This window comes from Cylas formicarius, unplaced genomic scaffold (genome assembly GCF_029955315.1).
Source record: "Cylas formicarius isolate icCylForm1 unplaced genomic scaffold, icCylForm1.1 PGA_scaffold_7__23_contigs__length_41026272, whole genome shotgun sequence".
Taxonomy (NCBI): domain Eukaryota; kingdom Metazoa; phylum Arthropoda; class Insecta; order Coleoptera; family Brentidae; genus Cylas; species Cylas formicarius.
The window spans coordinates 6995325-7007399 of NW_026844352.1; the positions used below are offsets into that span (position 1 = coordinate 6995325).

General features: G+C 35.8%; 1 protein-coding gene across 1 annotated transcript in view; it reads right to left on the reverse strand.

The window, feature by feature from the left end:
• The window catches only part of LOC132704440 (uncharacterized), a 48912-nt gene that overhangs the window by 32403 nt on the left and 4434 nt on the right, over positions 1-12075 (reverse strand). The window lies entirely within an intron of this gene.

The window sequence follows — 12075 nt, forward strand, 5'->3', positions numbered from 1 at the left end:
GACAGATGTATAGAGCTTAGCTCCGTAACGAAGCCTATTGAAACTGGGGGGCTTTTGTGGTTGGGAAGTATTTCTAAAAATTTAAAAACTGTACTTGCAGGATATCGAGAAAAAAAATCATTTCTCGAAGACGGTATATGCGATCGAAAAAATTCTTTAACCAAAACGACGCGCAAGATCTGGGCCAAAAACTTGTATTCTTGATGATTTTTTAAAAATGTACAGGGTGCGTCGCTGATTTACAAAAAACTGAAAATTGAGCTCTCTTTATATTGATAATTGACCATAACTAGAAGGCTGTGACTCCGTTGTCAGTTTCTTTCATATTTCTATATAGCCCGTATGGACAGTTAAAACTTTTGTATTTAAGATTTTAACATATTGTACAGGGTGTTCGCTTCTATGCTATATTCTAAAACGTCATAGGTGTCTCAAATATGTAGTCATCGACTTCCAATTTTTCAAGGTAATAAAAGTCCATACGCACATCTAAACAGTAGAAATTGAGCGTAGTGAAATGTCACCAAATATTTTTTTTAAATTTGAAAGATTTTCTTCTATTATTTTGTCTTCCAGAAAAACATGATTTTCTCAAAAACTATCCAACCGATCGACAGAATTTTAGAGCCTCAAAATGTGGGAGATCCGGGGCTATGACTTTTATTGTAGGCATTTTTTTCGATTGTATACAGGGTTTTTAAATTGTGGACAAAATTCTAAAAGACCGTGAAAATTGTACTTTTTGGAAATAAATTATTAACCGCAAATCCAAATTCGTAAAAAATATGGCCAATCGGTTCTAACAGTATTATAGGCCGTATCAAGAGTAATAATTTTTGTATTTACGGTTTTCGTCTATCACATACGCTGTTCGAGATATTTGAAAAAATACATATGAAAATGGATGATTCCCGCCCTCAATCTAGAAGAGATGGCGTCATTTACTATTACCACGTACTGCATGGTTTCAGAAAACAAGTATTTTCTTGAAAACCACTTACTCCATTGAAAAAAATTAAACATCAGGAAACGTAGGAGATCCAGGGCTATAACCCCTATTTTGGAAAATTGTTTGAATCATATACAGGGTGTGTCGTTTATGGGCGAATATATCAAGAACATCCTAAAAATTTCCGTTTTTGTTGGTAAATTATGTAGGATGAGGTAACCAGAACAATAAAATTTGAAGTTGAAAATGTATAATACATATATTTATTTATTTTAATGAGTAATTTCTAAGTTTTTTTCTTGGTCTAAACGAACGGTGATCAGGCCATCAGCCAGGTAAAATGGTTCGCGTCTGAAACTAAAAAAATATCCTGAGTACCAAAGATTATTAAGATTCATGAAGCAAACTTAATATTACTTAATATCACCAGACATCACAGAGCGAGGGGCGAGAAATGCGTTTTTTTTAAAGAAAACATCTGGCTTACATCTGGTTGCTTATTGCTAAACTTTTATAAGGTAGCTTAAAAAATATATGCGTCTTACAATTATTGTGAATAAATGAAAGACTGATAAAAATCCGTTAATTTGATTTGAAGGGAATCGTAAACTTTTTCGAGAGAGGGTTTCAGGTTTCGTCAATTATACAGGGCAAGCGAGATATTTGAAAAAATATCATTCGAGAAAGCTATTATTTGTAAAAATTTGAATATTAAACAAAGCTGGCTGAAACTTTGAAGTTCGGCGAAGCTTGAAAGACACTTTATACAGGGTGTATGCACAATAAAATTACATCGATTATGCGAAAGTTCCATAGTGGTCCACAGGAGCACGATAGAAAAACAGCTGTTTCGTGCTAGGCGCTACGAACTTGCCCCGCCCACCGACGATTTTTCGAAAGCGATTTTGTTACTTTCGAAAAATCGATGAAACAGAACTTTTCGAAAGTATACGCGCTTGGCAACGAAACTTATATCTTAGCAACGGTAGGTCCTAGGGAAATGAGAAATGATCAGCGTCGAAAAAAAAAGTCTTTTCTGTTCTCCGTTATCAGTACTCCGTTTCTCTGTAGGCGGGGCATTAATTCGGGACAACTTTCGAACGGTTCGAACTACGGTATTCAGATTTGGCTCCTTTTAAAAAAATCATAAGACGCATAAGTCAATAGAAAATGGTTCCGTTCAAATAACGGCGTCCATCTTTTTTTTTCGATTTTCGACTGTTTTTTGGACATTGCTATGAAAAACGATAAGTGTCCGAAATTTGAAGCCATCGACTTGAAATTTGACATACATATTGAGTTTGGCATCGTAATGAAGCCTATTGAAAATGGGGGGTTGGGGGTCGGGAAGTATTTTAAAAAAATTAACAACCGTATTTGTAGGGTATCGGGAAAAAAACGGTATGTACGGTCGAAAAAGTTTTTAAACCAGATGACGCACAATATCTGGACAAAAAATCTCTATTCTTCATGGTTTTTTAAAAATGTACAGGGTGCGTCGGTAATTTACATAAAACTGAAAATTGGACTCCCTTTGTAATAATAATTAACCATCACTACAAAGCTGTGATTCTGTTATCAGTTTTTTCTACATGCCTATGTAGCCCGTATGAACAGCTAAAACTTTTGTATTTGAAGTTTTCGCATACTCTACAGGGTGTTCGGAATATTCTGTGCTATATTAAAACATGTAGTAGATGTCTCAAATTTTCAGCCACCGATTTCAGATTTGGCAGAGAGGTAGAAGTCCCGACCCACACTTACACTTTTAAACTTGGGCGCAATCAAATTCCTCAAAATATTTTCAAAAAATTTTTGAATTTTTTAAAATTATTTTCTCTAAAACTATTATCCCGATCGGCAAAATTCTTTAACCAGTGTACGGGGAAGATTCAATGCTATAACACTTATTTCAGGCACTTTTTCGATTAGTCACAGGGTTTTTTAATTATGGACAAAAATATAAATGAAATTGAAAATTGGCCTTTTCCAAAGTAAATTATTAGCCGTAAATCAAAATTCGCGAAAAATTTGGCTAACTAGTTCAAACGTATTGTAGAGCTGCAATTTTTTTATTTACGTTGTACCCTGCTCGACATATTTGAAAAAATTCAAGTGAAAATCGCTATTTGTCGCACTCAATCTAGACGCGATGACGTCATTTACTATGACGGCGTACTGCATTGTTTCAGAAAAGATTTTTTTCTCAAAAACCATTTACTCTATTGGAAAAATTCATGTACCGGAAAACGTGGGAGATCCAGGACCATCACCTCTACTTCTGGCAGACTTTCAATTATTAACCGTAAAAGGAAAGCAATAAAACATTAGATAATTTGGTGTAAACAGTATACAGTTTCAGATTTCGTCTATCATGCAAAAAGTTGCTTCGCACTCCGCCTTACCAACTTGCCCCGCCCAGCGACGATGTTTCCAAAGCAATCTTGTTTGTTATGTTTTTTATTGGCGTCTGCAGAGAAACGGAGATCGAAAGAACATTGAAAAGAAACTTTTTTTTTCCCGGATTATTTCTGTACCAATGGAGGACATTGTTCGAAAGCAACTAGGAACTAGAAATTCAAGTCTAATAGTTCCTGTTTCGACAAACTACCCTGTATATTCACCTCGAATTACGCTTTCGGTGTATTTCATATCAGTAACGGCGTCGTAGGTCAACTTCCCTCCGTGGTTCCTCAAAACACGGTCCACCTCTTCCCTTATTTTCAATTGCGTTTCAGGTCTTTGAGTGAGCTCGTACAGAACGTACGCCATGGTGGTAGCGGCTGTTTCGAATCCCGCCAGGAAGAAGAAAAGACATTGAACGATCACCTCAAACTTCGTGATGCTATGCGCGCCCATTCCCTCCTCGGTTTTGAGGAGTTTCCCGTCGTCGCTCAAATATCCCCGGTTCTTCAGCTAGATCATGAGGTGCACGAAGACCTTCTTGAAGACGTTGTCCTTCTCTCGGTATTCGATGGTGTCTTTTACCATTATAGTGAAGTAATCCTCCACTATTTTGGTGTCCGGTAGAGCTTTCGCCCGCTAGAGCTTCCGCCACCACTCGAAGCAAGCTTTTGGTGTCGGTAATGGGAGTGAAAAGGACTTCCCCGTACTTTCGAATTTCCGCGGTAGGATCGATCAAAGTGCTGCACAGCTTCCGATAATGTCGGTGGTGAACCTGGCCAATACGTTTTTGATGTCGACGCCATCTTTGCCCACTTTTCGGTCCACTACGACCTCTTCACCTTCATCTTGCCGGAAGTGAATACGTCAACTTCCGTCGCAACTGATGCCAAGGTTCGCCTTGCATGTTGAACAAGTTAGCGCTCAGGATGTTCTGGTGGTGCAACTATTTGGAATGCGCTGTGAAATGCTCGAAGTCTGACGTCAGTATGATCTTGACTATCTAAGGATCGATGGGTACGAATACAGGCTTCAACATGAGATACACTCCTCCGTACTTGGCGTTCTCTCGCTTGAATTTGGTGTAGATGTCGAGGAACACGTCTTGCCTGGTCTCGTAATTTTTTAGGAGTCGCTTCAAGTCTCCGTATACGGATTCAGGATCGAGCTGGGGAACTCCGAGCCTTTCCCAGTGGCCGTGTAAATAATCGGAGCATAATTTAAACAGCAGATATACACCGCTTAGCATTACGGTTGCTACTAGTAACGCAGACATTTTCGACCGGTCTCTCGCGCGGGAGTCTCAGATAATAAATATCGCAATCTGGCTGATAAAAATAATACGGGGGCTCAGTATTATTTTTATCAGGATAGGATAGAACAATTTATAGTGAAGTAAGAACGTGTGGATTTGGGACAAGTCAACGGGCTTGTGTATCATGGCGATTGTTTTTATCTGATCATAGCTATCTAGATAGATACCGTAAAACTGCATAAGCTAGAGTTAAGACTACTATGGTAATTATTAAAAATTGCAGATATCTCTTTAATTACTTAATAAAAATAGGTCTATGGCACATCGTTTGACAGGAAATTTTATTGAAAAACTATTTTTGTTTAAATTGGGGTGTTTCATTTAAAAAATGTAACTTTGTGTTATATCTCGTGAACTAAAGTCTTAAAGACAAAATTGGTGAAACATGAAACTTTCTTCTTCAAAAAATGTTTTTAATATAAATCTCTATCTTTACAAATAAAAAAGTTACAGAGGATTTTTAAAAACGCACATTTTTAAGGTAGCTCAGAAAGGCTTTGACATATCATGATGCGGTTTTTAGTTTTCCACTTCTCTCTTTTGGGCTAACTCTGCTGCAAATGCATAAAGCCATAGAGGTTTCTCGAATTTGGACCACCCTGTACAGCGTGGAGTGCAGGATGAGTAAACTCTCCTTTACAAATAAGTATCCTAATCGTTAATCTTTACTGTATTCTATTCTACAAACCTCAGAACTTTAATGTTAGTTCTTTAACTGCTCAGTAATTGGATATCAAAAATTTAATAATTGCTAACGATTTTCATGACGGAAACTCGCCTGAAGTCGTTAGTTGAAATTAAAGGTTACAATTTAATTAGGAAAACCGTATAGATAGAGGCGGGATAGCTATTTATGTTCGTAGTGAAATAAAATCTTCAAAATATTTTCTTCACGCTGGTGATAATAACGTATTAGAGAATTTGTTGATTTGGTATTAAAAAGTTGTCTGTAATAGTAGGAGTTGTACATCGTTCACCTACAGGGTGTTCTGTAGGGTAATTCGTAAGCTCGTATCATACACTATTATCTGAAGTTACAGATTTGACTGCGCAATTATTGTCGGTGATGTAAATGTGAACGCATTGGATCCTTCAAATCCGGCATAATATATAATTTCGCGAAAATCTGAGCTTTTAGTTCTTATTTATTTTGATAAATGGATTTTCATCAAGTAAAAGCCAATAATTAATTAATTAATAATTAATGACGTAAAACCCAATTTCTGAGTCAAATAGTTGCCGATTTCGATAAGATCCCAGTCAGAATCTGCTTTTTCGCCTCTTGTTGCACAGAAAACTTACTTAGAATTGCAGATATGTGCTGCAAACCCCTCCTTTTGGGACAAATAATTAGTTTTCGCTCTTGATTTCGAGCAGATTATAGTCAAAACCTGCATTTTCAGAACTTACCTTACTGAAATTTATATTAAAACTGCAGATAACTACTTTAAAACCCACTTTCTTGGTTTTTCTTCCATTTTTCAAACAGATTCCAGTCAAAATCGGTTCTTCCTACACATATTTTACCTAAATCCACATCAAAATAGGTAATGTCAATTTAAGCTAACATTTTTTTGATCCAAACAATTACATTTTCAGTAGTTTATAGGTACACTATAGGCCACCCCACTCCTCTCCCTTTTTGTCGGCCTGTCCTCCTTCTCCACGACTCTCTAGCCCCGCCCCCTTTACCCATAATCCCCCATTGGCTTATCCCATGGCCCCCATTGGATAAGCAACCAGAAATGTGGGGTTTAATCAATCCCCCTCCTCTAGTGTGCGATGGCGGCGAAGCCAATCAGAGCCCAGATATTTTCCCACCCGTAAGAAAAGCAATGGCGTCAATGAGACTTGATCGTATTGTTCGCGTGACCATCTGCACCCTCTAGAGGTTCGAATGTAAACTAGTGTCCCCTCTTGGAGTAAGATTTTCTTTAATAAGGTAACCCCACCTAGTGAATATTGACCAAAACATTTATTTTAAAAACATATAGTTCTGTACTTTTTGCTATTGCGCACAAAGGACAGGGGAAATAAAGACGAAAAGTGTTGGATTTATTTTTTCGGAACTGGAAGCTGGCTGGCACCACCAATAATATCTGCAAAACAAAAACCTGGTTAAAATTTTCATTAATAAATTAGGATATTAGAATCCATATACGTGCGTTAACTTCATACATATTTCCGCATTCTTCTGTTTTAAGGTATCGTGAAATATTTGACTATTTATCTGGGAAAAGTTCATATGTTGAAAATATTATATACATGTGGCCGTGGTAGGTTTTCTTTGCTATTATAATTTTATTTTTATTATTTTATATTTACAAAATTAATTTATCTATCTTATTGATCATTTAGGTTTTCTTTGCTATTTTATTATTTGTTTTTATTATTTAATATTTTCAAAATTAATTTATCTATCTTATTGATGATTTTAACATATCGCAGTCAACTTTACTATTTCATCAATTTCTTTTATTTATTGATGATCTTTGAGGATAGTGTACATACTTTTTTTCCTAACTTATCTGTATCTACCCTTTAATCTCCTATCAACCCATGAAGTAAACTCGAAAGGCATCTTAACTAAAAAGTCATATACTTTAAAGCTGCTGCTACTACTACATGAAAGTGTGTTTGTGTTTGTATGGCAATCTCAACAACAATGAAATCTGGACGCTTATACTAAATACTGTAATACTCTTCTCTGCTAACGCTCTAGGAGACGCTATTTGAACCCCGTTCAAAGAAAAACTTCTACAGCCCAAATAACCTCTCTGAACCACACTTAAGCGCATCAGTCTTTCACTGTCTTGCAGCCTTCAGATTAATATTCCGTACTAACTACGTACAGTATCTGAACTTTTCTGTCTGTGTATTTTGTTAGACACCTTAAAAAAATAAAAAAAGGTATGCGAACCTAGAGGATATTTTCCATATTTTTCACAAATGGTGACAACAATTAATGCAAGTATTATTTTTAATAATAATCCATCTTTCGCCAATACATGAAAACATCGATTTTTTAATTGTAACTTTTCTCTTTAGTCTATATCTGTTCTTTAACTAAATCCCCACCTTTTTGAAAAACCAACCTCTAAAAATAGTTATTTTTCTCTAATATAAAGTTATACGTTTTCCGCAATGTGTGTGAATATTTTTGCTAGAGCATCTAGTTACTCAGTACATGTCCTAATCAATAATTTAAAAATATAATTCTAATGATACGTGTTTACGATTTGAAGATATCGAAATTTTTCCCAGTTTTATAAATGAGAGCTCACTACCAAACTACCAAACATCACAGTACAAACTACCGTACTACGCCCCCCTTGGACAAAATCAGGTTAGTCAGTGTCATTAATTCTACCTGCGATAACGAATAGCGTATTGTTAAGTAAGGTTTAATACGCAGAAAATTTAAGTAACAAATAATTGAAATGAAACTCACTAACATCATAAATTATTTAAAAAAATTAGAACAGTTGGAACTTATTGGAGTAACCAATTTGGCACTAAAGATGGAAATTTTCGAGACTCTACTAGGTGCCTACAATAAATTTTACTATTATTTTTAATGCAGTGACACAACGATTTTCTAGGTTCTGAATTTGATCAGGGGTATATGACCATAGTTTACTCCCACTCTAAAAGTCATGCAGTCTAAGCAATCAGAGTTATTGAACGCCCATTTTGTGTATTATGTTCAAAACAGACACCCTCTGGGCCTACGAATTCAGCTACCAGCTACTACTTTCACTACTATTAACAAAAAAAAAAATAGGTGGCATTTCTATAATACGTGCAAAGTTTATGTGAACCTGAGTGGAAGACAGGGTAATGCAACAATATGTTCCTAAACATATTTCCATAGCATTCCGTAAGAGCTCACCTCCAAGTTTTCTCATAGTCAGTAAAACCATCAAATGGGAAATTCCAATCCAACTTATGTAGTGGTGGAAATATATCAATCGCCTACGTTACCGATGGTACCCGACTGAAGCTTCTCCGTCTTCTTTATTCCACATGCCGACTTAAAAAGATACTGGTCTACGTCTCAATATTCCTGTTAAAAAAAAAGAAAGGTTCTATATTGCCATAAATATGTTTTTTCAAAATTTTACCTGAATGGTTCGTGAATCCTTATATATGCCGTGTTGGCAGCAATGTGGCGACGACTACGCTTAAACTTTCCATATCTCGTGTCCCCATGACTGGTCTGTTTCAAGTTTCAGTAATTAAGCGGAAAAGTATTCGTAGTATATTGATTAATTGTAGAAATGTCACATTTTCTACATAACAACTTAAGTTAAATAAAATGCAAGTTAAATTATTAAAAATTACCGCTTTGTTGTAATCGTTATTTACTATGCCCGAACCTACGACGACACTGGAGGGTAGCTTAAATTTGACCTGCTTGGTTTACCTGCCTTTCGTAGGAATGCGGGTTGTTTCACGTGTCAGTCGAAGTTTAAAGAAGCGTTTGTGTTAAGGGTTTGTTTCTGTTATCCACGTTTGTTGCTTAATGCAATATCACCAACGAGTTTAAGTTTTGTGTTCATTGTGTATTTCATATACGGATAAATAAAACAAAAAAGACTGAAAAAAGATAGGTAGGAAGCTGTCGGAATTGCGACTTTAATGAGTAACCGCGAAACATTTTGACCTAATATTATGTATATGTTTGACGAGGTTTCTATACTTAATTAAAAAAAAAACAAAATTGTTAATTAAAAATTAAAATAAAATGAGGGGAGTGATCAAAGGAGGCTGAGGTTGGAGATCCAGATCTTGTTTAGTATCCATTTTTGTTTAATAAAACAACCAAAAATGCTCGCTTACGTTTTTGAAGGAAACAGAATTTTAATAGAAATAACGCACGATATATCTCCCAAAAAATTCAGCCATATGAATAACGCTAAGAAGTTAAGCAGATAAAATTTTACAAGATTTTTGGGGACAAAGTGTATATTCAGATTGTGGAAAGTAACAGATAGAGAGAATCCTCCCATCCACCCATCGGAGATAATAAATAACATTCGCTAGTTTTTTTTTGCATGTATTGGGTGAAGTTCGGAATAGAAATATATCAATAGTAACAATTTAAATATGGTAATTTTTGGGGATTGTCATACGTCCGCCAGCGTATTAAAAATATGGTTTTAGGGGTTAGAACTTTTTAAGTTTCAAGAAAAAAAAACTCATGTTGAAATTTTTGTATTCGGAAGCTTCTGTTGTTTATTAATTTATAGACACTGGAAAATATAATAATAAAACAACCTACAGTTGACGATACGTGTCCGCTTAAACGCGAAAAGAGCTAATTTATCTTAGAAGAGCACGTATTTTTGGTAAAATAGATATTTTTTATATTAAATATTTGACAGATAGATGTAATTCGTCAAGCAGAAACCGAGAAGAAAAGTGACGCTTGTGCTGTTTGCTGACAATCCGAGCCTGCTTCGTGTACAAATGCAATGACATTTCGGCAGGGCTATAGGCTAGGAAACCTTTCGAACTCGAAAAGGCGCTACTATTTTGAATAGGTACTTAATCGGGGTAAAAGTAATAGATAAGATTGTTTTACATTAAATATTTGACAGATCGATGTAACTCGTCAAGCAGAATCCGAGAAGAAAAATGACGGATGTGCTGTTTGCTGATAGTCCAACCCTGCTTCGTGTCCTGTTGAACTTGAAAAAGACGAAATTATTTTTAAGAGGTATATTGTTGCTAAATAATAGATTTTTTTTTAATTAAAATATTTGACAGATCATGGTAACTCGTGAACCAACATCTCAGAATTGAATCGGCGAGTTGTGTATTTGCTGACAATCCGAGCCTGCTCCGTTTAGATTTGCATAACAGGAATCAAAAATTTTCGAAACTGCCATCGCGGAAGGCCTGGTTGAATGAACATTGTTTTCGTCGAACCTCTAAAGGTTAACGATTTGGATCATTTTGGAAGATACATACGCCGCGCATTTCAAAGCGGACAAACGTGCCCTTGTCCAACTTGATAAAGGCGGAATTATTTTAGAAAAGGTATATTATTTGTACAAAAATATACAATTTTTTAATTAAAATATTTGACAGACCATGGCAACTAGTAAAGCACAAGAATATAATTGCTGTTAATCCGGCCCTGCTTCGTGTACAAATGCATAGCGGCGAGACATGAACATTTTTCGAAATTGTGGACCTATCCTCTTGGGAGTCTACGTTGGACAAATTCTGAAAACGACCCCAGAAATATAATTGGTGAGAGAATTTTTTTTGTGTGTTAACAGTTAACAATTTTTTTTTATTTTGGAAATAAGGGGTTTCAGTATGTACTGGGATTAGTGAATCAATTTAATGACCACAGCATCTCTAAACCCCCATCTTGAGACGCGTTAACGATCCGGATCGAGTTACGTCGAGTAATTACGTCACTTTTTTTCATTAAATTAAAAAAAAATAAGGAGATGTACCTACCATACTTTAGAAACCCCTACTCCCCCTGTGGAGGTGATTAAATAAGTTTTGATATGATAAGTACAAGACTTGCCTCGTTTTTTTAAGGAGGTTCAAAGCGGTGCGAGGTGACCTTTCATATATGAAACAGACCAGTCATGGGGACACGAGATATGGAAAGTTTAAGCGTAGTCGTCGCCACATTGCTGCCAACACGGCATATATAAGGAATCACGAACCATTCAGGTAAAATTTTGAAAAAACATATTTATGGCAATATAGAACCTTTCCTTTTTTTTAACAGGAATATTGAGACGTAGACCAGTATCTTTTTAAGTCGGCATGTGGGGTAAAGAAGACGGAGAAGCTTCAGTTGGGTACCATCGGTAACGTAGGCGATTGATATATTTCCACCACTACATAAGTTGGATTGGAATTTCCCATTTGATGGTTTGACTGACTATGAGTAAACTTGGAGGTAAGCTCTTACGGAATGCTATGGAAATATGTTTAGGAACATATTGTTGCATTACTCTGTCTTCCACTCAGTTTCACATAAACTTTGCACGTATTATAGAAATGCCACCAATTTTTTTTTTGTTAATAGTAGTGAAAGTAGTAGGTGGTAGCTGAATTCGTAGGCCCAGAGGGTGTCTGTTTTGAACATAATACACAAAATAGGCGTTCAAAAACTCTGATTGCTTAGACTGCATGGCTTTTAGAGTGGGAGTAAACTATGGTCATATACCCCTGATCAAATTCAGAACCTAGAAAATCGTTGTGTCACTGCATTAAAAATAATAGTAAAATTTATTGTAGGCACCTAGTAGAGTCTCGAAAATTTCCATCTTTAGTGCCAAATTGGTTACTCCAGTAAGTTCCAACTGTTCTAATTTTTTTAAATAATTTATGATGTTAGTGAGTTTCATTTCAATTATTCGTTACTTAAATT